The 27,127-nt window shown below is 42.1% G+C and overlaps 1 long non-coding RNA gene across 3 annotated transcripts in view; it reads right to left on the bottom strand.

Annotated features, from left to right (window-relative positions):
• LOC138442276 (uncharacterized) overlaps positions 1-27,127 on the bottom strand; it is a 257,527-nt gene that overhangs the window by 164,672 nt on the left and 65,728 nt on the right. The window contains exon 4 of one of the 3 annotated variants that reach the window (XR_011257610.1): positions 23,668-25,376. The exons of the other annotated variants lie outside the window; for them this stretch is intronic. This is a non-coding gene — a long non-coding RNA (uncharacterized lncRNA). Of the gene's footprint in view, positions 1-23,667; positions 25,377-27,127 lie in introns of those variants that run through there. 3 annotated transcript variants of the gene reach the window in all.

The raw sequence follows: 27,127 nt of genomic DNA, 5'->3' as shown, positions 1-27,127 counted from the left end.
AAGACTAATCAAACTAACCAACCTCTAGAAAGGTTAATCCATGGCGAACGAGGTAAGGTAAAAACTAACAATGTTACAAATGAAAATGGGGAACACTGTAGATATAGATATGAGACACTGTTTTATTTCTGGACTAACTTTTCAGGGGTGTTTGTATAATAAACGGCATTGGAAAGTATAATGTTTCCTTCCGGAGTAAAGAGCACTCATCTTTACTGAGCAGTGTAAAAGATTCAGGCTCTCTAAGCTTAGGGATCCTCTTCCATAATGCATCCAGTTAATACTCGGGCATTCATCTGAGTTTCTGAGCCCATCCATGCTGCTCCAGGGGACTTGGAGACAGGAGAACAGATGTGAATATGAAGCTCATGCTGCTTGTTGTGCCTTAAGTAAAGTCTTTTAACTCTGATTCAGGAGTTCACGTCTTCTGCTAGCATAATGAAACAGTGGTAAGCTAACTTACTAGCTTGAAAGCATGTTGATATCCAGAACTCAGTTCTTGACATTGACAAAAAGCTTTTAATATGTATGTGGAAGATCCAAGATGAGTTAAGAGTTTCTTAAAGAAGAAAAACAAAGAGGATACTTCTTTCCCTGCCAGATAGATATAGATTCATTATGTTAGGTAGTTAGAATAGGAAAAAGGAGTCCAAAATGGAGGTGGCTAAAAGAAAGGAAAAAGCCTGCAAAAATGGAACAAAAGAAAATCTGAGGACCGGAGTGAGAACCTCAGGTGAAACAAACAGCCCTCTTGGGTAGCCCAACTTACATAGGGCAGGCTCAGAGGGAGGAGACAAAGCACATAAAAAGAGGAGAAAGACTGAGCTCCCTTCTTTTGGGGGGTCAGCCCACCCTCATACCTTGAGGATGTACTATACTTTGCTTGCCAAATAAAACTGAGCTGCAACACTGGTCTGCTGTTTCAAATCTTTGCTGTAATGAGACAGAACCGAGGAAATTACACACCCCCTTGACATATCTTGTGCCATTACGTGGATTTAACCTGGCTGAAGCAACCTCAGCTCAGCCCCAGTGAGGCAGAGACCAAGCACAGCAGAAGCGCACCTTGGTGAAAGCTTACGCTATAGAAGCTGAAGGCAAAGGAAACCCAGTGCAATGAAAGTGATGAGAAGCCCAGCGAGTTGGAAACTGGGACAGCAAAAACAAGCTCGGCAGAAAGCACACATAGCTTAGTCTCAGATTCCAGAAGACCTCCAGTTTACATAGAAGGTCTTTGCCCCTATGGCAAAGGATATACGGCTAAACAAAATCTTAATTCTTTTACAATCTCTTGTTTCTTGTTTCCTGGAACCCCTTGCGAACAGCAGTGGGTGCAACTGAGGGACTCTGGCAGGGGCTACTCTCCAATGTGTGCTGAAGACTCCACTATCTGCTGTGCCTTAGTAGCTGCTACCCAAGTAGGTGAGGGTTCTTCCATCCTTAATCTTTCTGCCAAGCATCAGGCCAATGAAAACTGTGGGCACCGGTTAGGCATTTAACACTTTTTCTGATAGGTTATGAAGGGGGTTCCTTGGCATGTTTTTCCCACTGCTTTTTCCTCCCATCCTTCAGCTCCTTTCTCCATCTATGCCACTATTTACAAAGTATTGGGCAAGTCATCATCTTTTCATTTCTTAAAGGTGTGCTTTAAACTGTTTACCTACGATTGGGACTCAAACCCACGTGGCAGGGATTCTGTGCTGTGGTTAGTCATTCAGTCATGTCCGACCAGGACTTGAGCCTGGCCAAAACACGCAGTGCCTGGTTTTAGGACCTAATGAAGCTCGGGTTCTTGATGTCTCATTGCATAAAAAGAATTCAGTGAGAGACACAATGATACATAGGAAGTAGATTTGTTTGGATTCAGAGAGTAGCACACTCCACAGGGTGTAGCATGAAATGTGGCTATGGTTAGTTTTTTATGGGCTGGGTAAAAGGAAAGCGATACCCATTTGAATGCAGAGTTCCAAAGGATAGCAAGTAGAGATAAGAAAGCCTTCCTCAGTGATCAATGCAAAGAAAGAGAAGAAAACAATAGAATTAGGAAAGATAAGAGATCTCTTCAAGAAAATTAGAGATACCTAGGGAACTTTTCATGCAAAGATGGGCACAATAAAGGACAGAAATGCTATGGACCTTATAGAAGCAGAAGATATTAAGAAAATGTGGCAAGAATACACAGAAGAACTATACAAAAAAGATCTTCTTGACCCAGATAATCATGATACTGTGATCACTCATCTAGAGCCAGACATCCTGGAATGCAAAGTCAAGTGGGCCCTTGGAAGCATCACTACAAACAAAGCTAGTGGAGGTGATGGAATTCTAGCTGAGCTATTTCAAATCCTAAAAGATGATGCTGTGAAAGTGCTGCACTCAATATGCAAGCAAATTTGGAAAACTCAGCAGTGTCCACAGGACTGGAAAAGGTCAGTCTTCACTTCAATCCCAAACAAAGGCAATGCCAAAGCATGCTCAAACTACCACACAGTTCCACTCATCTCACATGCTACCAAAGTAATGCTCAAAATTCTCCAACCAGACTTCAACTGTATGTGAACCATGAACTTTCAGATGTTCAAGTTGGATTTAGAAAAGGCAGAGGAACCAAAGATCAAATTGCCAACATCTGCTGGATCATTGAAAGAGCAAAAGAGTTCCAGAAAAACATCTGCTTCTGCTTTATTGACTATGCCAAAGACTTTGACTGTGTGCATCACAACAAACTGTGGAAAATTCTTAAAGAGATAAGAATACTAGACCACCTGACCTGTCTCCTAAGAAATCTGTATGCAGGTCAAGAAGCAACAGTTAGCATTGAACATGGAACAACAGACTGGCTCCAAATCGGGAAAGGGGTACGTCAAGGCTGTATATTGTCACCCTGCTTATTTAACTTATATGAAGAGTTCATCCTGCTGGGCTGGAAGAAGCACAAGCTGGAATAAGATTTCCAGGAGAAATATCAATAACCTCAGATATGCATGTGGATGACACCACCCTTATGGCAGAAAGCGAAGAAGAACTAAAGAGCTTCTTGATGAAAGTGAAAGAAGAGAGTGAAAAGGTTGGCTTGAAACTCAACATTCAGAAAACTAAGATCATGGCATCTGGTCCCATCACTTCATGCAATAGATGGAGAAATTGGAAACAGTGACAGACTTTATTTTCTTGGGCTCCAAAATCACTGCAGATGGTGACTGTAGTCATGAAATTAAAAGATGCTTGCTCCTTGGAAGAAAAGTTATGACCAACCTAGACAGCTTACTAAAAAGCAGAGAGACATTATTTTGCCAACAAAGGTCTGAATACTCAGCTATGGTTTTTCCAGTAGTCATGTATGGGTGTGAGACTTGGACTATTAAAAAAGCTGAGTGCCAAAGAATTGATGCTTTGGAACTGTGGTGTTGAAGAAGACTCTTGAGAGTCCCTTGGACTGCAAGGAGATCCAACCAGTCCATCCTAAAGGAGATCAGTCCTGAATGTTCATTTGAAAGACTGATGCTGAAGCTGAAACTCCAATACTTGAGCCAACTGATCTAAAGAACTGACACATTTGAAAAGACCCTGATGCTGGGAAAGATTGAAGGTGGGAGGAGAAGAGGACAGAGGATGAGATGGCTGGATGGCATCACCGACTCAATGGACATGAGTTTGGGTAGGCTCCAGGAGCTGGTGATGGACAGGGAGGCCTGTTGTGCTGCAGTCCATGGGGTCACAAAGAGTCGGACAGGAGTGAGCAACTGAACTGAAGTGAACTGAATTTCACATGCTAATGAGTGGGAGGATCATTCCAACAATTGGGGAACCAACCACCTACTCTTTGGATAGTGCCTTGGAACCGTCATTGCGCTTTTGGATGTGTCATTTAGCTTGCAAGTTGAAGATCAAGGTTTAGTTGAATTTGACTTGTTTGCCATCTTGGACCCACTTGATTTTAATCCGTTTATGTTATGCCCTTGGGCTATGTCATTCTTTGAAATTCGTGCCCTGTCCCCTTCCCTCCCGTTTCATGCTTTTCCCCTGAGTCCCTTCCTGGACCACAATGTTGCCTCTACAATCTTCTGGAGGGACAACCAGAAAATAGTTGGCTCTTGGGAGGAAGATAACTGTATAATATTCAGTCCCTCTAGAGTTTCAGGCCTTCATCTTCCATATTTCCTACAACACGTGCAAGAATAGCATCTCTCCGCGAACCTGCTAGGGTGGATGAAGGGCACACAAAGCCTACTAGAAGTCCATCTGCTGGCATCCCTTCACGGGCAGTTGGGCTTCCAGGGATAATGTTTGCCACTTTGGGAGTTAGCCCTGCAGCCTCTTTGGACCCAAACCCTTACCACCCTTCTCTTAAAGTTATAAACATACCCCAGGATCAGATCTCCACTGCACTTTTATGGAATATCTGGTCTGTTGCCTCTTATCAATTTGTTCTTAAGCCACTTACAACCAGGACCCTGCCCCCTTGTAAGCAACATCACTCCATCTAGCTTATTAATAAAATATTCTTAATGCCCCTAACAGGACCAGATAACCCACTGCTTTGTCATTACTTCTGTTATTACCTAAAGTGGGTCTATGACAATGAAATGTTTACCATTGGAAACACCCTAAGCTGCTCTTATGGAGGACTAGGGGAGGAAATCAGTGACTTACATTCCCTCAGAGCAGTAAGAGGATAAGGCTTATGGCTGCTTCACCAGGTTCCCAGTCTCAGGGCACAGGCTTGGATTGCTGTACATCATGATATCTATTCTCACCCACAGTGGACAAACTGGCAATGAGTTAAGATTACATCCCCTTAGTCCTACCCAGCACTGGTCAGGCTGGAGACCTTGGGGATGCCCAACTCCACCCTGGGGTCCCAGGAGGTCAACCTGCCTTGACCTGCCTTGGGATCTGGTCCTCAGGAGGTTGTCATGCCTCAGTCTGCTCAGGGATCCACCAGCTCAGGGTGCCAGGAGATTGACATGCCTCGACTTGCCCAGGGACCCAATTTTTGGGAGGCCAACATGCCTCAACCTGCCTGGGGATTCGATCTCCAGGAGGTTGTCACACCTTAACCTGTCTGGGGATCTGCACCCTGACCTGGCGATGCCTGGCTCTCAGGTTGCAACAGTACTGGGTAGGATAAGCTTCAGAAAGACTTACCCCTAAGGCAGTCCACCCATAGATATAGAAGGAAGCCTATTACTTGAGGGACTGTGCCCGGTCTCAGCAATAACTCAGGAGTCCAATGAGAACCCCATTGCCCTTCTGGAAAGTCCAAAGAGGCCCTCCAAAAGTTTATCAGTCTGGACTTAAGACTCTTACAAGGGACAGGTGAATTTAAAGGACAAATTCCTATCCCAATGTGCACCAGACATGGATAAAGTTACAACAGTTACAGCAGCAGGACCCTGTTGCCTCTTTAGATGAGATGGTCTGGACAGCCACCAATAACTTTTATAACAGAGAATAGGAGAGGAAGGCCAAGGCCCAGGAAAGGGAGAAAAGGAAAGATAAATGCATGCCCAGATGCTGGCTGCCCTTCAGGGAAGCCCTATGGCAAACCCCAAGTCCTTGAGGACAAGGCACGAGGCAAATGCCTAATCTGTAGACAGGGGGAACATTGGGCCAGTTCAGTTCAGTCGTTCAGTCGTGTCCGACTCTTTGCGACCCCATAGACTGCAGCACGATAGGCTTCCCTGTCCATCACCAACTCCCAGAGGTTGCTCAAACTCATGTCCTTTGAATCGGTGATGCCATCCAACCATCTCATCCTCTGTTGTTGCCTTCTCCTCCTCCTGCCTTCAGTCTTTCCCAGCATCAGAGTCTTTTCCAATGAGTCAGTTCTTTGCATCAGGTGGCCAAAGTATTGCATCCTCAGCTTCAGCTCCAGCATCAGTCCTTCCAATGAATATTCAGGACTGATTTCCTTTAGGATGGACTGGTTGGATCTCTTTGCAGTTCAAGGCACTCTCAAGAGTCCTCTCCAACACCACAGTTCAAAAGCATCAATTCTTTGGCACTCAGAGCTCTTTATAGTCCAACCCTCACATCCATACATGACTACTGGAAACTACGATGTTTCAACATGACTGAAGCAGCCCCCTCCAGCCAGCCCATCTGTCACAGATAACCATCACAGGGCTGGAGCCAAGGGTGCAACTGGATGTGGCAGGTAGGTCTGAGAATTTCTTGGTTGACACAAGGGCTACCTATTCTGTCTTCACCTCCTATCTGGAGCCTTTTCCTCCAAAACCTGTACCATCTTGGGTGCTACAGGAAAAACAATCACAGAAAGATTCACCTGAGCACTTCTTTTTGCTTGACTGACAAATATTTTCCCACTAGTTTCTGGTGGTCCCTGCGTGTCCTACTCCCTTATTGGAAAGAGGTCTTTCCCTGCCTTCAGAATCTTGCAGCTATTGCAGTCCTGATAAAAGATGCTTTAAAACTCTCTCTTGGTGACAAATAACTGTTTTTACCAGCCACCAAGTGAAACAACTCCTGAATGGGAGAGGCCATTTATGGATATCTGATCAAAGGATCCTCAGATATCAAGCAGTGCTGATAGAAAACCCAGGCCTGACTATATCCCTTTGTGAGGTTCTTAACTCAGCTACCCTTCTGCCTACCCTCAAGGGCTCTCTCCTCTCTCACTCTTGCCTAGAAACCTTGGACCACTGGACAAAACCCCGAGAGGCATTGTCAGAATATCCTGTGACCAATCTTGAGGAAATCTGGTACACCAATGGAAGCAGCTTTGTCTTGGATCGAAAAAGAAGAGCCGAATAAGTAGTAAGCAGTCTCCAATTTTGAGACCATAGAAGCTAAAGCTTTGCCATCAGGTACTTCAACCCAATCGGCTGAGCTCATAGCCCTGACTTCAGCTTTAGAGCTGGGAAAAGGAAAAAGAGTAGCCATTTACACTGACTCCAAGTATGCCTTTCTGGTGCTACATGCACATGTTGATACTTGGAAAGAAAGAGGCCACTTGACCACCCGAGGATCCCCAATCAAGTATGGTGATCAGATCCTTAGACTCTTGGATGTAGTCCATCTGCCCACTGAGGTTCCAGTCTCCTGCTGTAAAGGACACCAAAAAGGGAGCACGGAAGTGGCACAAGGGAACCAAACAGATGATCAGGCAGCTAAGAGACCAGCTTTACAGAACAGTGACCTAATAGGGGTTGCTACCTTAGTTCCACAGACTGATTTGCCAGAAACTCCTTCATATACTGAGGGTGAGACTTGTAAATCTAAACATGAGAGCTTTCAAAAAGATCATATGGGGTGGTTCCCAAAGGAGGGACTCCTTTTTCTGCCTGGGAACCTCCAATGGAAGTTGGTTAACTCCTTACACACCACCACTCATTTAGGGGAGAAGACCCTCCAAAGATGACTAGAAAGTTCCTTCAGAGGAACAGGTCTCCAAACAACTGTAAGGCAAGTGGTCTCCTCTTGTCCCACTTGCCAATTAAACAACCCTCACGGAGCTCCAAGACCCCAGCTTGCCCAGCCCGTCCAAAGACGTGGGGCCCACTCAGGGGGGACTGGCAGATGGATTTCACCTGGATGCCAGTTTCTCAAGGATATAAATACCTATTAGTCATGATAGATACTTTCACAGGATGGATCGAAGGCTTTCCTACCCACACTGAGAAGGCCAAGGAGGTGGTAAAAACACTGCTCCATGAAATCATTCTGAGATTTGGCCTGCCCAGCTCATTACAAAGTGACAATGGGACATCATTTACTTCTAAGGTCACCCAAGGGGTCTCTAAAGAATTGGGCATTACTTATTACCTCCATTGGGCCTGGAAGCCTCAGTCTTCAGGAAAAGTTTAAAGAGCCAACCAATTCTTAAATCAGTGATAAAAAAGATAACCCAGGAGAGACCTCCCTTGGATGGAAGGAGGCTTTATCAATAGCTCTCCTCCACAACTGTATTGCCCCTAAAAAAAAGGTTAGTCTTAGCCCTTGTGAGATGCGATATGGGAGACCTTTCATTTACGTCAAAGACCTCTTCCTAGATTCAGAGGTTCATACTCTTCAGTCTTACACCATGGCTGTTGGGCAATTCCAACAAGAAAGATGCTTGTGGGTGTCAACCAGGACCCAAAAGAGTCTAAAGAGCCACCACTATATGCTCCAGGGACTCAAGTCCTAATTAAAGTCTGGAAACATGGGTCCCTGAAGGCTTAACTCCAGCCCACATGGAAGGGTCCCTACCCCCACAGCAGTAAAGGCACAAGGGCACGACTCGGATTCACTATTCACGAGTCAAGCTGTGGAAGACAACAGAAGCGACAACTCAAAATACACCTGCGAGCCCCTGGGAGATCTCAGACACCTATTCAGGCTACAAATGAGTGCCATTCTAAGGAACACCCCCAAAATTAACTTTCTGGGGATAAGATTTCTCAGGATAGCTCTAAAGAGCCAACACAGTTTGGCAGGGGTTGTACTAGACAGGTGATAGATTTCCTGATCCCTGAACAAGGAGGGACTTGAGCCATCTTGAATGAGATGTGTTGTTTCTAGATAAATACCTCCAGCTAATTTAAAGTCTCACAGTCCTGAAGAAAAACATTCAGATCCTATGGGATCTCAAAAAACAATCTAGAGAGACCTCAGGGTGGCTAGAATCTCTCTTTGGGGGATCCTTCTCGTGCTGAGGTGGGATTTGGGGTTGGCTAATGCCCCTATTAATTCTTGTTATCACCATATTGATGCTGCTTATGATTGCTTCATGTATTATCAATTGTCTAAACCATTTTGTCTCTGCCCAGGTCACCAAGCTAAAACATGCAGTGCCAGTTCAACAGGGATATATAAAACTACACCTGACCATGGAAAATATCACTCACCCATAGATGGACACTGCTATAAGGACTCTGAGGCCTGAGACTAGCAAGAGGGGGAGGCCCAGTGCCCCTCGCCCTCCCACCTCAGCAGGACGTAGCCAGAGAGACCTCGATGCCCCTATTCTGAAAGAATTGGGCCTCCCATTTCTTAAGGGGGGATTGTTAGGTGGTTAGAATTGGAAAAAGGAGTCCAAAATGGTAGCGGCTAAAAGACAAAAAAAGGAAAAAGCCCACAAAAATGGAACAAAAGAAAATCTGAGGACCAGAGTGAGAACTCAGGTGAAACAAACAGCCCTCCTGGCTAGCCCAATTTACACAAGGCAGGCTCGGGGGGAGGAGACAAAACATAAAACGAGGAGCCAAGATTGAGCCCCCTTCTTTTTTGGGTCAGTCCACTCTCAGGCCTCGAGAATTTACTATACTTTGCTTGCCAAATAAAACTGAGCTGTAACACTGCTCCACCATTTCAAACCTTTGTTGTGGTGAGGCAGAACTGAGGAAATTACACACTCCCCCAACAATTAAAAAGTTATAAAATTGAAGAGAGTATGATATTGGGTGGAAACAGACTAATAGGCCAGTGAAACATGACAGATGTCACAGAAACAGGCAAACATATATAGAAACTTAATACTGATTCAGTGATAATCTACTTGTGAGATACAGAAATCCACACTCAGAGATCCCTCAATAGAGAAGGTAGAAAGGGTTTTTCTAGTCCTTGCTTGGGTCAGTTCATTGGTCAGCTAATCAGTCCCTGCATAAAAGGATGAAAAATGTAAAAAGAAAAACACCTAACATTAATAACAGTTTATAATTTTTATGGTATAAAAATGGCTTAACATTTAAGCCAAAAAACCCACAAACAAACAAATAAAAAGAGGGCAGAAAGTATGCTGCTGCTGCTGCTGCTAAGTCACTTCAGTCGTGTCCGACTCTAGAGAGCAAATATTTTAGGTACAAATGTAGTGCCTTCTAGATAAAAAGGAGTTTTGTGTATACGTATACATTCATAGATTTATTTTGTAAAAGTACCAGATGCAATAGTTGCCTTCACATTCTCCTCTGTGTTGATGGTATGGTTTGATAAAAACAAACAAACAAAACAAGACCAAAAAAACAGCGACAGCCTTTGATCTTTCCTACTTACAGTCAGAGGAATTGCTGAAAGTATCATCTTAAAAGAAGACATTTTCCAAGTCAAATAGCAAATGGTAGATGAATTTAGTCAGTCATCCTTCTACAGGCACATTTGCAACCAAGTCATTTGGGTGCTCTCAAAAAGAAAACTTGCTCATAAAATTGAGGTATTCTGGAGGAAAGAAAGGATAGTTCCTTTACTTGATCCATAAATATTAAAAATTCTCTTTATCCACTTGGTTTTCTCCAATTCTTATGGAAGCTGTTCCAAAATCCTTCTCTTTCTTCCCTTTCATGCACCTTAAGCCCACAATTATTATCTTATCATATTCCTTTCCTCTTCTTATCACTAACCAAAATTCCTTCCTTTTTAATCTGGCCTTTCAGGAGACTTTCTTGAGCCACTTCTCCCCTTTTAAATGTAACTCAAGGAACATTTATTTCTGCTTTATTGACTATATCAAAGCCTTTGACTCCGTGGCTCTCAAGAAACTGTGGGAAATTCTTCAAGAGATGGGAATACAGAACACTTTACCTGCCTCCTGAGAAATTCGTATGCAGGTCAAGAAGCAACAGTTAGAACTGGACACGGAACAACAGACTGGAAAGGAGTTCCAGGAGTTCCAAATCAGGAAAGGAGTATGTCAAGGCGATAATATTGTCACCCTGCTTATTTAACTTACATGCAGAGGACATCATGAGAAATGCCAGGCTGGATGAAGCACAAGCTGGAATCAAGATTGCTGGGAGAAATATCAATAACCTCAGATATGCAGATGACACCACACTTTTGGCAGAAAGTAAAGAAGAACTAAAGAGCCTCTTGATGAAAGTGAAAGAGGAGACTAAAAAAGTTGGCTTATATGGTGGATTCATGTCAAGGTATGGCAAAACCAATACAGTATTGTAAAGTAAAATAAAGTAAAAATAAAAATTAAAAAAAAAAAAGAAAAAAGTTGGCTTAAAGCTCAACATTCAGAAAACGAAGATCATGGCATCCGGTCCAATCACTTCATGGCAAATAGATGGGGAAACAATGGAAACAGAGACAAACTTTATTTCGGGGGGCTCCAAAATCACTGCAGATGGTGACTGCAGCCATGAAATTAAAAGACACTTGCTCCTTGGAAGAAAAGCTATGACCAACCTAGGCAGCATATTAAAAAGCAAAAACATTACTTTGCTGACAAACGTATATCCAGTCAAAAGCTATGGTTTTTCCAGTAGTTATGTATGGATGTGAGAATTGGATCATAAAGAAAGCTGAGCGCCAAAGAATTGATGCTTTTGCACTGTGGTGTTGGAGAAGACTCTTGAGAGTCCCTTGGTCTGCAAGGAGATCAAACTAGTCAGTCCTACAGGAAATCAGTCCTGAATATTTGTTGGAAGGACTGATGCTGAAGCTGAAGCTCCAATACTTTGGCCACCTGATGGGAAGAACTGACTCATTGGAAATGACTCTGATGCTGGGAAAGATTGAAGTGGGGAGGAGAAGGGGACGACAGAGGATGAGATGGTTGGATGGCATCAGCGACTCAATGAACATGAGTTTCAGCAAGCTCTGGGAGTTGGTGATGGACAGGGAAGCCTGGCATTCTGCAGTCCATGGGGTCACAAAAAGTCAGACACAACTGAGCAACTTAACTGAACTGACTGAAGGAAGCCTCACCCACCTTCCCTTAAATCTGCAGCTCTCTGCTGCCAGAGGCTCAAAATATCCTTTAGGAATTGGCATCCAAAGGGAAAGCCATGTTGCTCTCTAGTTGCTGAGTCATGTCCAATTCTTTTAAGATCCCAAGGACTGTAGCCCACCAGGTTCCTCTGTTCAAAGGATTTCCCAGGCAAGAATACTGGAGTGGGTTGTTATTTCCTTCTCCAGAGGATCTTCCCCATCCAGGGACTGAACCCCATGTCTCCTGTGTTACAAATGGATACATTACCACTGGGCCACCTAGGAAGCAAGCCTAAAGTTGTGAATGCTGCTGCTAAGTCGCTTCAGTCGCGTCCGACTCTGTGCGACCCCATAGATGGCAGCCCACCAGGCTCTGCCGTCCCTGGGATTCTCCAGGCAAGAACACTGGAGTGGGTTGCCATTTCCTTCTCCAATGCATGAAAGTGAAAAGTGAAAGGGAAGTCGCTCAGTTGTGTCCGACTCTTAGTGACCCCATGGACTTCAGCCTACAAGGCTCCTCCATCCATGGGATTTTCCAGGCAAGAGTACTAGAGTGGGGTGCCATTGAAACTTGTTCTTTTTACTCAAGTCACATTGTATACAACTTTCACCTCTAATGGACTACGAATGCCTCAAAGCCTGGAACCATATTTTAATCATTTTTATAAATGTCTGCCACAGGTATGACTAACGAAACACTCAGTATGACTTGAGCTGCACAGCGTATACTTTCTACTATATGTGGGTGTTTAAGCCACTTCAGTGGGTGTTAAAGCATTTCATTTAGGAGCCTAGAGAGGATTTTGACAGAAGAAGGTCTGGGAGACTACTTTGAAACAAATGTTCACAGAGCAAGGAGACTGCTTTTGCTTATGTACATTTCTTTCATCCATTTATTAAAGTATATTTTTAAAGTGTCAACAATGTGTCAGATACTATCCTTGGTGCTGTGGATACAGCAGAGAAAATAACAGACAATACTTCATGCCTCATGGTATTTATTAAATATGGAAGACAGTGATTAGTATTATGGAGAAAAATAAATCTGGGAAGATAGCGAATTCTAGGGGAAGGAGGTGGTACATTTTTAAATAGGGTAGACAAGGGATGCTCCCCTGGGAAAGTGGCATTGAATGAAGGCCCAATGTTGCTTAGCCACTCAGATATCTGGAGCAAAGTGTTCCTCTCAGAAGGAACTGCCTGGGATGTCTGAGAAAAGTAAAGAAGACTGGGAGTTTAGGGCAGCAAAAGTAAGGGAGAGTATAGAAGGTGTGATCAGTGAGTTAACAGATGACATGGTTGTGAAAGATATTTTTATGTAATTTTTTACTCTAATATAGGAATCATTGGAGCATTTTGAGCAGGGAAGTAAAATTTCATTTTAATTTTGGCTTAGATGGTAAACAATCTGATTGCAACATGGGAGACCCAAGTTCGATCCCTGGGTTGGAAAGATCCCCTGGAGAAGGGAATGGCTACCTACTCCAGTGCTCTTGCCTAGAAAATTCCATGGACAGAGGAGCCTTGTGGGCTACAGTCTGTGGGGTTGTAGAGTCAGACATGACTGAGCAATAAGTTTTAGCTTTCAAAAAGTTCTAACTCCTTTTCAAGAACAGACGTAAGTGAGATACACATAGAAATGTTACTGAATAAGGTCCATCTCCCTGATGGGCAGCAAGCTAAACACTGAGATGCAGAGGTTTGCAACAGAGAAAGCATATATTCACAAGGCAGCCAATTGAGGAGACACAGATTAGGAGGATGAGTTTCAGATCTGCCTATTTGAAGGCAAGGGTAGTAGAGTATTTATGAGAGAAGCAGGGTGGTCTCAGGTGTGGGGACAGAAGATTAAAGATTGGGAAAAAGTGAGGTAATCAGTTTTGTGCATGTTTATCAGTTACAATGCTTCTGCATATTTAAAAATGGAGGTGCTTTGTATGATCTGAGGGGGAGTTTCCTGGCCCTCTGACATCAAAAGTCCATTCATTGGACACCTGAGTGATCTCAGTTTTAAGGCTGGTGATCTAATTAGTCTTAGTCAGCTCTCATCAGACATGAGCCAACTTCAAGTTCCTGTAATAAAACTGGGCTACATAAAGCTGGGAAGATATGCAGTTAAGAGAGGAAAAAAGGAAAGAAAACAATAATTTAAGCAAGCTTAATCAGCGAAGGCAGTTATAAGTAGGGGGGTTTTAACAAGCTGTTCCCCTATTTGTTGCTTTGCAAGACAAGCTCAAGAAATCATGTTAGTCATCAGCTTCTGTTGGGGCACAGTTTCAGAAACAGAATATTAGCTTTGAGGTTACTGCAAAATCTAGGCAAGAGAAATGGATCAGAGTGGTAACAGTGGAGTGGTGAGAAGGGGTCAGTTTCTGATATTTTGAAGCCTTCAATATTCAGGATTTGCTGACCAGATTTGATAAAGAGTATGGGAGAAAGAGGTTGTGGTTTTTGTTGTTCAGTTGCTCAGCCATGTCTGACTCTGCCATTCCATGGACTGCAGCATATAAGCCTTCCCTGTCCATCTCCATCTCCCGGAGCTTGTTCAAACTCATGTCCACTGACTCAGTGACGCCATCCAAACATCTCATCCTCTGTCATCTCCTTCTCCTCCCGCCTTCAGCCTTTCCCAGCATCACGGTTTTTTCCAATGAGTCGGCTCTTTGCATCAGGTGGCCAACGTATTGGAGCTTCAGCTTCAGCATCAGTCCTTCTAATGAATATTCACGATTGATTTCCTTTAGGATGGACTGGTTTGATCTCCTTGCAGTCCAAGGGACTCTCAAGAGTTTTCTCCAACACCACTGTGCAAAAGCATCAGTTCTTCGGTGTTCTGCTTTCTTTGTGGTCTAACTCTCACATCCGTACATGACTACTGGAAAAACCATAGCTTTGACTAGACGGACCTTTGTTGACAGTAATATCTCTGCTTTTAAGTTTGTTGTCCTCGTTGGTCATAGTTTTTCTTCCAAGGAGCAAACGTATTTTAATTTCATGGCTGCAGTCACCACCTGCAGTGATTTTGGAGCCTAAGAAAATAAAGTCTGTCACTGTTTCCACTGTTCCCCCATCTATTTGCCATGAAGTGATGGGACTGGATGCCATGATCTTCGTTTTCTGAATGTTGAGCTTTAAGCCAACTTTTTCACTCCTCTCTTTCACTTTCATCAAGAAGCTTCTTAGTTCCTCTTCACTTTCTGCCATAACGACGGAGTCATCTGCATATCTGAGGTTATTGCTATTTCTCCTGGCAATCCTGCTCTCAGTTTGTGCTTCATCCAGCCCAGCATTTCGTATGATGTATGCTCAGTTCACTTCAGTCGCTCAGTCGTGTCCGACTCTTTGAGACCCCATGGACTGCAACACATCAGGTTTCCTTGTCCATCAACTCCCGGAGCTTGCTCAAACTCATGTCCATCGAGTCAGTGATGCCATCCAGCCATCTCATCCTCTGCCATCCCCTTCTCCTCCTGCCTTCAATCTTTCCCAGCCACAGTTCTTTGCATCAGGTGGCCAAAGTATTGGAGCCTAAGCTTCAGCATCAGTCCTTCCAATGAATATTCAGGACTGATTTCCTTTAGGATGGACTGGATGGATCTCCTTGCAGTCCAAAAGACTCTCAAGAGTCTTCTCCAACACCACTGGTCAAAAGCATTGATTCTTCAGCACTCAGCTTTCTATAATTTATAGTCCAACTCTCACATCCATAAATGACTACTGGAAATTTGACTAGATGGATCTTTGTTGGCAAAATGATGTCTCTGGCTTTTAATATGCTGTCTAGGTTTCTCATAACTATTCTTCCAAGGAGCAAGCATCTTTTAATTTCACGGCTGCATGATGTATTCTGCATGGAAGTTAAATAAACAGGGTGACAATATACAGCCTTGATGTACTCTTTTCCCAATTTGTAACCAGTCTGTTGTTCCATGTCTGGTTCTCACTGTTGCTTCTTGACCTGCATACAGGTCTCACAGGAGGCAGAATAGGTGGTCTGGTTTTCCCATCTCTTGAAGTATTTTCCATATTTTGTTGTGATCTACACTGTCAAAGGCTTTAGCCCTAATTGATTAAGCAGAAGTTCTTCTGAAGTTCCCTTGGTTTTTCTATGATCCAGTAAATGTGGCAATTTGAACTCTGATTCCTTTGTCTTTTCTAAATCCAGCTTGAATATGTGGAAGTTATCGGTTCACATACTGTTGAAGCCTGGCTTGGAGAATTTTGAGCATTTCTTTGCTAGCACATGAAATGATTGCAATTGTGTGGTAGTCTGAGCATTCTTTGGCATAGCCCTTCTTTGGGACTGGAGTTAAGACTGACCTTTTCCAGTCCTGTGGCCACTGCTGAGTTTTCCAAATTTGCTGGCATATTGAGTGTAGCACTTTAACAGCATCATCTTTTCAGATTTGAAACAGCTAAGTTGGAATTCCATCACCTCCACTAGCTTTGTTGGTAGTGATGCTTCCTAAGACCCACTTGACTTGGCACTCCAGGATATCTGGCTCTAGGTGAGTGAGTACACCATCATGGTTACCTGGGTCATTAAGATCCTTTTTATATAGTTCTTATGTGTATTCTTGCTACCTCTTCTTAATAATTCTGCTCCTGTTAGGTCCATAGCACTTCTGTCTTTTATTGTGCCTATCTTTGCATGAACTGTTCCCTTTGTATCTCTAATTTTCTTGAACAGAACTCTAGTCTTTCCTATTCTATTGTTTTCCTGTTTCTTTGCATTGATTACCGAGGAAGGCTTTCTTATCTCTCCTTGCTATTCTTTGGAACTCTGCATTCAGATGGATATACCTTTTTTTCTCCTTTGCCTTTCACTTCTTTTCTTTTCTCAGCTATTTGTAAGGCCTCCTCAGAGAATCATTTAAAATTTTTGCATTTCTTTTTCTTGGGAATTGTTTGGATCATTGCCTCCTATACAACATAGGAACCTCTGTCTGTTCTTCAGGCACTCTGTCTATCAGACCTAATCCCTTGAATCTATTTCTCACTTCCACTGTATAATCGTAAGGGATTTAATTTAGGTCATACCTGAATGGCCTAGTGGTTTTCCCTACTTTCTTCAATTTATGTCTGAATTTGGCAATATGATCTGAGCCACAGTCAGCTCCTGGTCCTGTTTTTGCTGACTGTATAGAACTTCTCCATCTTTGGCTGCAAAGAATATAATCAATTTGATTTCTGTACTGACCATCTGGTGATGTCCATGTGTAGACTTGTCTCTTGTATTGTTGTAAGAGGGTGTTTGCTATGACACTGTGTTCTCTTGGCAAAATTCTGTTAACCTTTGTCTTGCTTCATTTTGAATAAGAAATGAGTGAGTATAAGCAAAAAAAAGAGAAGAGGTTCAAAGATGGGGCCCTGGAGCATTTTAACATTAAAAACTTGGGTTATTGAATAGGAACCAGCAAAGAGGATCTCATCTAGTCTCAAGGCCTTAAATATATAAGCACTGACAATATCATATGTGCCAGGGGCTTCCCTGGCAGCTCAGAGGGTAAAGTGTCTGCCTGCCATGCAGGAGACCCGGGTTTGATCCCTGGGTCAGGAAGATCCACTGGAGAAGGAAATGGCAACCCACTTCAGTACTCTTGCCTGGAAAATCCCATGGATGGAGAAGCCTGATAAGCTATAGTCCATGGTGTCGCAAAAAGTCAGACATGACTGAACAACTTCACTTTCACTGATATCATATGTCATATTTATATGACAATAACTATCATATAAGCACTGACAGTTCTCAAATTCATATTTCTACCCCAGATTTTCCCCTGGGATGTCTAACAGACAACTCAAAGCTAACACTTTCAAATTTGAACTTTTGATATTCTCCTCCAAATACAATCTTCTCAGTCTTTGAAATCTCAGGGGATGGAAACTCTATTCTTCCCATTGGCTAGGTCCTCAAAGTTGGGAGTCACTTCTACCTTTCATATCTTATATCCAATTCACCTGCAAATTCTGTTGGTTCTACTTTCAAGGTATATCCAGAAACAGACCACTTCTCACAACCTCTACTGCTCGCCACCCTGGACCAAGTCACCACCATCTCTTGCCTAGATTACGGCAATAGCTTTCCTGAGAGGTCTGTCCTTGCTCCTCTATACACTATACTCCATAGAGCAGTCAGAGAGGTCATATCAGAACTACAGTCATAACTCTGGGTAAGACCCTCCAATAGCTTCCCACCCTAGAGGAAAACTAAAGTCCTTATGATGGCTGTTGAGGTACATTATCTCTGACCAATCTCCTAACTTCTCCCTCCCTTAGTTTGTCCTAGTCACACTAGTCTCTGTACTTTTCTCAAATATACTAGACATGTTACCACCTCAGGGCCTATGTACTTGTTCCTTCTTGCTGGGATGTTCTTCTCCTAATATATTCTTCTGGCTTCCTCTTCCATCTCCTTCAGATCTTTAGCGGAATGTCATCTTTTCAATGAGGTCTTCCTCAGTCATTCTACCTAGAACCACAATCCCTACTCCCAACAATGCTGTGTGTTTCCCCGACTTGTTTCCCTTATCTAACATACAGTATATTTCATTTGTTTATCTTGCTCCATGCCAACTTCTCCCACTAGAAAGTAAGTTCCATGATGGTGAGGATTTAAAAGTTTTTATTTCCTACTCAGTACTTAGAGGAGAAGGCAATGGCAACCCACTCCAGTGTTCTTGCCTGCAGAATCCCAGAGACGGGGGAGGCTGGTGGGCTGCCGTCTCTGGGGTCGCACAGAGTTGGACACGACTGAAGCAGTTTAGCAGCAGCAGCAGCAGTACCTAGAATAGTAACTAAAATCTGATAGCTGGTCAGTAAAGACTTGTTGAGTGAATAAACTAGGAAGGAAGAGAGGAGGAAAAACCAGGATTATAAAGTTTGCTGGAATGAGAAAACAAAACTTTTCAAGAGAAAAAGGTAACACTGATGCATTGTTTACTTGAGATGCATGTTTTTATTGGAGATGTCCTGAAGTCATGTTAGTATGACATGGACACCATTTTGGCATCGAGAGTTTTGAATCAAAATAAGGGAGCGAAGGTCCACTGACCAATGCCACTTCTGGACCCACTGCCGCATATCATGGAATCAGGGGGTAAGAATGAAGAACTGATGGTTTAGCTGATGGTGGTAAAAGGAACTAATACACATTATATTCCTGCTATGTGCTAATCATTATGCTATGTCATCTAACAAATATTTACCACATGCTTACCATATGCCAGCAGTATTTTAAGTACTAGAGTTCCAAAGTGACTCAATTCCCTGATATGTCAGGAAATAAAACATTAGAACTTTGTTAGATGAAAGAGAATGAATATAATTATAGATGTCGATGTGTTGCACATACCAACATAACACAACATAAGCCCAGAAGAGCAAGTAACCCAAGAGCAAACATAAACTCTGCTTAGGAAGGTCAGAGGAGGTTTCAAGGAGGTAGAGATGTTTGTAGAAGGAGACCACAGAAAAAAATCAGTGGAGAATAACCAAATAAGGGAACTCAACAGGTAGAGGGGAAAACTATTGTTTGTAAAACTTTAAAGTTTCAAACAATGAACATCAGTAGAAACCTAAGAGCCTACCAACCCCAAGCCCAAACAAGAGCCTACAAACCCCAGGCTTTAATACAATCTTATCAGTCATATAAAATTAGAAACAGGAGAGAAGAACAAGAAGCCTGGGACTGGAGTTGATTTCAACTTCTGTTGCTTGCTTGGAATAGACAGCAAAGAATGAAACAATACTTAGTTGTATATCCTCTCAAAACATTTGACTACAGCACCACTCAACCTAACCAGATGTGTGCCTTAGGAGTCAAAAATCAGGTTACTGTCTCCTTTACTTCTTTGGGTAAGAGGGATGGGGTTGAGGTAGACTTCCATTCCCCTAACCTAAACATGACTTAAGAGCTTGATTAGATTATAAGAGGGAAAAGGAAGAAAAGAGGATTCTGGGTGATTTCTGGTTTGGTCTACTGTGTAGAAAGCAATGAGTATATTGTCTGAGTTTGAAGATTTAGGACAAGGAGCTTATATAAGAGGAAGATAAGCCCAGTTTGGGGCATGTTAATTTTGAGGTGTTTGTGTAGCACTAAAATGAGGTTTCTAGTTGCAACTTGGAATCCAGTTAAGAGGCCAGGAGATAGGTTAGGATCTGCCATCTAGGAGATCACTCATCTCAAAAGTAATTTCAATGAAGTGATGGGGCACAGCCTAAGAGTAATCAAATTGGGAAGTTGGCAAGTCTGGACCTGTTCAGCACCTGGTCCCTGGGAAACTTACCCTAATGATGGCATGTTACAAGGCCTTCTGATGGTACCTTTTGGCCCAGATGCCAAACCTCCATGCACATACTTCTTCCCTCCTACCAGGATTTCTCCCCAATGGTCAACCATCTGAGACTTAACATCTATCATTAAGTGAACCAGCCAAATATGAAATCATCAGAGTTGTTACTGTTTACACATCATAATTTGTTTCACTTATCTCCAAACATGTTCAAGTTTTCTCTTTCAAAACACGCGTGCATACACACAAATTGCTTTTCTATTAGCTACTGAACACTCTCTCCTCTTTAGGTCACAGCCAGATCTTTTAAATAGTTTCCATTTGCAGTTTACACTTCCCATCCACTCTTTTTTGCCGTAAATCCTTTCTATTTGGGTTCTGTTATGACCACATGAAAAAATGTCTCTAAATTCTGCCAGCGACCTACTTCTTGCTAAATCCAATGACCTTTTCTCATATGTCATCCTTTATAATCTCTGTGTAGAATTTGACAGTGCCTTAAATTTCTCTCTTCTCTTGAACTTTGCTCTCCTGGTTTTTTTTTTTTTTTTCTCCCCAATTTCTTTAACTTTTTCTGATTCATCCTTTCATTTACTCACTCATTCAACAAATACTAGACACTGAGTTTTTTAACTCTTAAAATGTGTCATAATATGTGAGATAAAGTAGATGGGTTTGGATTCAAGCAAACTCATGGGAAACTAATAGATTAATGGAGGTTTGCATGGGAGCATAGAATAAGAATAAGGAGAGTTATTCATACAATTCAGATTTTGTGCAATGATATTAGGTTCTGATGTGCTGGTAAATCACTCCGACATAGGATATATATACTCATACTTATCAAGTACACCAGACCCTTCACTGTTCTTTTCTATTTTATTTCTTAGCATTCCCTCTTCTGATCTACACATGCTTTATTTATGTATATTAATCCAACAGCTCATTCATCTTCATATCTTTCTCAGTTAAGTAACTTTTCGACTTTTTCTATCTATGTGATCTTCAAAATGTGATTTAACCTCCCTGTGTCTTGTCTGCAAATAAGTATTAAGCTGCTATTTTTTAAGGTGGCTTAGCACATTTTGATTGTCATCCTTTTACATGTTTATGCTAAAGTCAATCTTTTTGATGATAATAATAATGGCTAACATTTATCACACACTTAATATGAGCCAGGCATTGTGACAAGTACTATGTCATGCAACAGCCTTATGATATTGATATTGTGATTGTCCTTATTTTATGATCATGCTACTGAGACTCTAGCATGTGAGACATGGCTGTGAAGTCTAGACTCTATCACTTAAATCCCTGACTATACATTCTTCTTAAAAACTTAATGTTCTCTTTAATTAACTCATTTAATTAGGTCATGCTAAATTTGTATATAAAAACAGATAAATTCTTGCAGGTGAGAAAACTGTCAAAGAAAATGCTTCTGTAGATGATAGGAAAAATACAGGTTGGCTACAACTGTGAAAGGAAATAGGACAAGGTTCTAAATAAATGCTGGGATTATGCAAGCAAAGGAAAAAAATGATTTGCAGGTTTTGTTTGGCAACTTCTTTCTTAATATTCCTGTATATGAATCTTTCTTTCTTTCCAAGTTCCCAACCCTATTACGTTAGCTTCTGTCCTTGACAAGCTTGGTCACTGAGCCCTGTTTACCTCTCCTGTTCTCCCCAGTTTACCTTAAGGCTTAATTTAAAAGCCTAGAAGGAAATGCTTAAGTAAAACAACAACAACAACAAAATTGCAGAGGAAGACAGGTAAAACACTTGAGCTTGCCTGTAAATGGATTATTTTGATAGAATTGGATTTGATCCTTATTTTGGCAGTGACGTGTGTGGTACACTGGCCAGGAAAGGAAGGAGAAGTCTGCATAGCAAATGGCACATTTCCATTGTTTATGTTCAGCATTTTAATAACATTAGTATTTGCACAGCTGAAGGAAAGGAAGGCACCCTGAGGATAGACACCATGAGGAACTCTAGAAGTTTGCTAACCAGAAAAACATGAGTTGGGAAAGAGCCATAAATGTTAATAAGCAAAAAGTACCTCAGCCAAGATAAACCTAGTACTGGGATACTAAATTCCAAAAGGAGTCAATAAGGAGCAAAATGAAATGATTATTTTGACAATTGTTAACACTATTTTTTAATTTTTATCATGAAGGTATCAATACAGAGATATTCAGAGACAGGAAGTTGGAGATTTCTCCACAATATAGTGAAAACACAAAAGGCTTTACATGAGAGAGAAACACCTTTTAATTTCATCTTTGTAACTTATGATACATGGGGGACTTTAATCTCTCAGGACCTCAATTTCCTCATCTGCAAAACAAAAGAAATACCTAGCAAATATTAACTAAAAAGAATTTGTAACAGTTCCTTTTACATTAGTTGGTGCCCTTAGGCCTCTATTTGTCTTGCAATATCTCATTTTAGCTAGTAGGATAATCACCACAGCTTTGTTTATAATCACCACTGCCCTTGCTTTGGGCCTGTAGGGAGACCAATTATAAGCTGGATCTTATTCATTATAGGAAAATAGAAACCATGGAAGGCATGGAAAGCCAATTAGCTATTAAGGAGAATGCACAGGGCTTTTGGGCTTCCCTGGTGGATCAGCTGGTAACGAATCCGCCTGCAATGGGGGAGACCTGGGTTCAATCCTTGGGTTCGGAAGATCCCCTGGAGAAGGGAAAGGGAGACGTCTATGGACTATAGACAACTCCTATGCTGCATTTCATAATCAGTCTACTGCTAGGCCTGTGGAGTGCTCCCCTCTTCATCAGTGGAAGGCTTCCCATGATGGGCATCTCCACTTCAAGTAAAGGACTTTCTCCAAATCTGTGAATACCTTTGACAACAATCATATGTCATGCCTCTTCTTAATCTGATGGTATCTAACAATCCTAAAACGGACTTGTGCAACACTTTGTACCCTAACTGTGGACATAATGTGACTTTTAACTTTGCTGATTGTTCTGTTTTTGCTGTTTGCTCCCTGCCTCTGTGACTGTGTGACTGGATTTGTTTCCAGCTACATGAAGGTTTTTAAGTTACAAATGGTTGCTCAAACTTCTGCCACTGTGGCAGTTTCCTCCAACTACTACTTGGGGCCCCTGGATCAGAGACCCTCAATATTAGGATTAGGAGAATATGTTGCCTCATCAATTGAGGGATAACTCCCCTTTCCCTGCTGCTGCTGCCGCTGCTGCTAAATCGCCTCAGTCGTGTCTGACTCTGTGCAACCCCATAGACGGCAGCCCCAGCTCCCCTATCCTTGGGATTCTCCAGGCAAGAACACTGGAGTGGGTTGGCATTTCCTTCTCCACCCCTTTCCCTAGGCAACATAATTCTCCTAAAAGAAAAGGAGGGAATGAGAGGGTAACAGAAAGGAAGGCTAGGGGTCTCCAAATGGAGGAAATAGGCTGCAAGCGTCAGACATTTTTTATCTCTCTGTCAAGCAGCAGGAGGAAATAAGCTGCAAGTGTCAGATTTCTGGCTTCTCTGATAGCTCAGTTGGTAAAGAATCCACCTGCAATGCAGGAGACCCTGGTTCGATTCCTGGGTTGGGAAGACCCCTTGGAGAAGGGAAAGGCTACCTATCCCAGTATTCTGGCCTGAGAACTCCATGGACTGCATAGACCATGGGGTTGTGAAGAGTTGGATATGACAGAGAGACTTTCACTTCACAGGGATTTTTTAAAAATTTAAATTTATTTATTTAAATTGGAGGCTAATTACTTTACAATATTGTACTGGTTTTCCCATACATGAACGTGAATCTGCCATGGGTGTACACCTGTTCCCCATCCTGAACCCCCCTCCCACCTCCGTCCCCATACCTTTTTGCAGAAACATAAGCCCATGTTTCCATAGACAGCCTCATCAGCTGTGAGTTTTTACACATTTTTATCCTTTCAAATAGATTCTTTCCTCCCAGGGTTACCACCATGTTTGAGACAATGAAGGCTGGTAAAGAACTGATCATCCTCTTAGATATGTCGTTCAACACTAGCCTGGGGGTTACCCTGTTTGGGTTCTGTGTGCATTAATTCAGAATTGAGCCTCAGTAATGGTAATGTGCTGTCGGCCCACCTAGCAGACAGTCAGCCCTCAGATCCTGGGCTCCCTCCCCCTCCCCTGGATCCTGCCCTAATCTCCAACTGTCCACAGCCACCTAATACAGACCTAAAATGGGACAAGGAGAAACACAGGATTAAAAAAAAAAAAAAAGTGCTCAGTCAGAGGAAAATGAATGTAGACCTTGTTTACCACTCTAAAAGGGCTCATGTTTACCACTGGCTGAATAAGCTTGTCTTTCATGGGTCCTCATGGTGTAGATTTTTGCTGGGTGGTATATAGGGAGTAAAATTTATCTTATTTTTTAAGATTAACTTAATCTTTTTTGTCTTTTAGCAGGAGCTAAAAGAGTTGGAAATGCAACTGTGGCAGGCCCAGAAATGGAAAGAATTTGGTTATAGGGGTGTTGAAAAGCTCCGCCAAGAACTTCTTCCTTAACTAGCCTCCTAAGACACCAAATTTTACCATTCAGTTCAGTTCAGTCGCTCAGTTGTGTCCGATTCTTTGCGACCCCATGAATTGCAGCACGCCAGGCCTCCCTGTCTATCCACCAATTCCCAGAGTTCACTCAAACTCACGTCCATCAAGTCAGTGATGCCATCCAGCCATCTCATCCTGTCATCCCCTTCTCCTCCTGCCCCCAATCCCTCCCAGCATCAGAGTCTTTTCCAATGAGTCAACTCTTTGCATGAGGTGGCCAAAGCACTGGAGTTTCAGCTTTAGCATCATTCCTTCCAAAGAATACCCAGGACTGATCTCCTTTAGAATGGACTGGTTGGATCTCCTTACAATCCAAGGGACTCTCAAGAATCTTCTCCAACACCACAGTTCAAAAGCATCAACTCTTGGGTGCTCAGTTTTCTTCACAGTCCAACTTTCACATCCACACATGACCACTGGAAAAAACATAGCCTTGACTAGACGGACCTTTGTTGGCAAAGTAATGTCTCTGCTTTTGAATATGCTATCTAGGTTGGTCATAACTTTCCTTCCAAGGAGTAAGCGTCTTTTAATTTCATGGCTGCAATCACCATCTGCAGTGATTTTGGAATCCCATTATTTTGCCTACAGTAGAAGAGTCTATCATTATCTTTACCACCAATTAGATCAAACTATTTAGGCCTTGAGGGGACAATAAAGTACTACTCTGTTTAAATTGGGATTAGGGAGACACTTCAAGGACAGGGATGATGAGTAGGGCCAGTGTAGGTGCTGAGATCCCAGGGGGTAGGAGAGACTCTTTCCCAGTGTACAGTATGCGTAGGTGCGGTGGGGAGAGCCAAGGAGGGAGACAGTCCTGGGTCCAGAGGTGAGGAGGTGGGGCCTGCAGACAAAGAAAGATGGCAATATGACAAACCTGAGAGAAGTGTAATCTAGAGCCAGACCTCTGTGTAGATGAAACAGAATTATATTAACTGTGACTTGATTTAAAATTCAAATGCACTGGCTTTCAGAATGGACCATTTAAAAATGCAGTATAATAACCATTAAAGGTCTTTTTAAAATTTAGCTGTTGTGTCATAAAGCAATCGGATAGTTTAACTGTCTTAAAGCTACAATACTAGTGACTAATTCTTTCTTCTTTTCAGAACAAATAATAAGTTAAAAACCAGAAAGCTACCAGAGATATGTACAAATGACTTTAAAATATAAGGCAAAACAATTTTAGGTGTCACTGAGAAATAAACAAAAACAAGTTAAGTTATATCCTTCAAAGCTTTTAAAATCTTTTAAAATAAACACTTTTCATTTTGGAAACCAAAATCAACATAGTAATTATTGTCTTTTGGGGACACCATTTCAACCTTTAAACTGTATATAACACAAAATTGGGAACATATAAAGGTCACCAAGTAGGAAAACCATCTTTCTAAATATATTTTAATTTTTTATTGAATAATGCAGTTGACTGTTTTAAGGTTTTAAATCCTTTCATATTGGGGGAATAAAATAGTAAAAGGAAAAATTAACACTCAACTTTTATTAAGTATCAAGAATTTCTAAAATTGTTACATGTAAAATGCCCATGGTTCTATGTGATAGATATTGTAACCTCCATTTTACAAATGAAAAAACACAGCTTGAGAAACTTGATGAATGTCACACCACTGTAAATGCTAAAGCCAGGAATATATAAGCAGTTGAGAGATCTTGAGAGGAAATTTAAATTCAATGACTCGATTAACTGTTTCTCACTGGTACTTAATTAATAACTTCAATGCAAACATTTACTTAGAAACAATTGCAATAGGTTAACTTAAACCTTCTCTTATGTTGTTGGAAGACGGTGTTTGCTATGACGAGTGCGTTCTCTTGGCAAAACTCTATTAGCCTTTGCCCTGCTTCATTCCGTACTCCAAGGCCAAATTTGCCTGTTACCCCGGGTGTTTCTTGACTTCCTACTTTTGCATTCCAGTCCCCTATAATGAAAAGGGTGTTAGTTCCAAAAGGTCTTGTAGGTCTTCATAAAACTGTTCAACTTCAGCTTCTTCAGCGTTACTGGTTGGGGCATAGACTTGGATTACTGTGATATTGAATGGTTTTCCTTGGAAACGAACAGAGATCATTCTGTCGTTTTTGAGATTGCATCCAAGTACTGCATTTTGGACTCTTTTGTTGACCATGATGGCTACTCCATTTCTTCTAAGGGATTCCTGCCACAGTAGTAGATATAAGGGTCATCTCAGTTAAATTCACCCATTCCAGTCCATTTTAGTTCGCTGACTCCTAGAATGTCGACACTCACTCTTGCCATCAGCTGTTCGACTACTTCCAATTTGCCTTGATTCATGGACCTGACATTCCAGGTTCCTATGCAATATTGCTCTTTACAGCATTGGACCTTGCTTCTACCACCAGTCACATCCACAGCTGGGTATTGTTTTTGCTTTGGCTTCATCCCTTAATTCTTTCTGGAGTTATTTCTCCAGTGATGTCCAGGAGCATATTGGGCTCCTACCGACTTGGGGAGTTCCTCTTTCAGTATGCCTTTTCATACTGTTCATAGGGTTCTCAAGGCAAGAATACTGAAGTGGTTTGCCATTCCCTTCTCCAGTGGACCACATTCTGTCAGAC

This window comes from Ovis canadensis, chromosome 6 (genome assembly GCF_042477335.2).
Source record: "Ovis canadensis isolate MfBH-ARS-UI-01 breed Bighorn chromosome 6, ARS-UI_OviCan_v2, whole genome shotgun sequence".
Taxonomy (NCBI): Eukaryota; Metazoa; Chordata; class Mammalia; order Artiodactyla; family Bovidae; genus Ovis; species Ovis canadensis.
The sequence above is the reverse complement of the archived record's forward strand: the minus strand, read 5'-3'. Positions and strand labels throughout refer to the sequence as shown.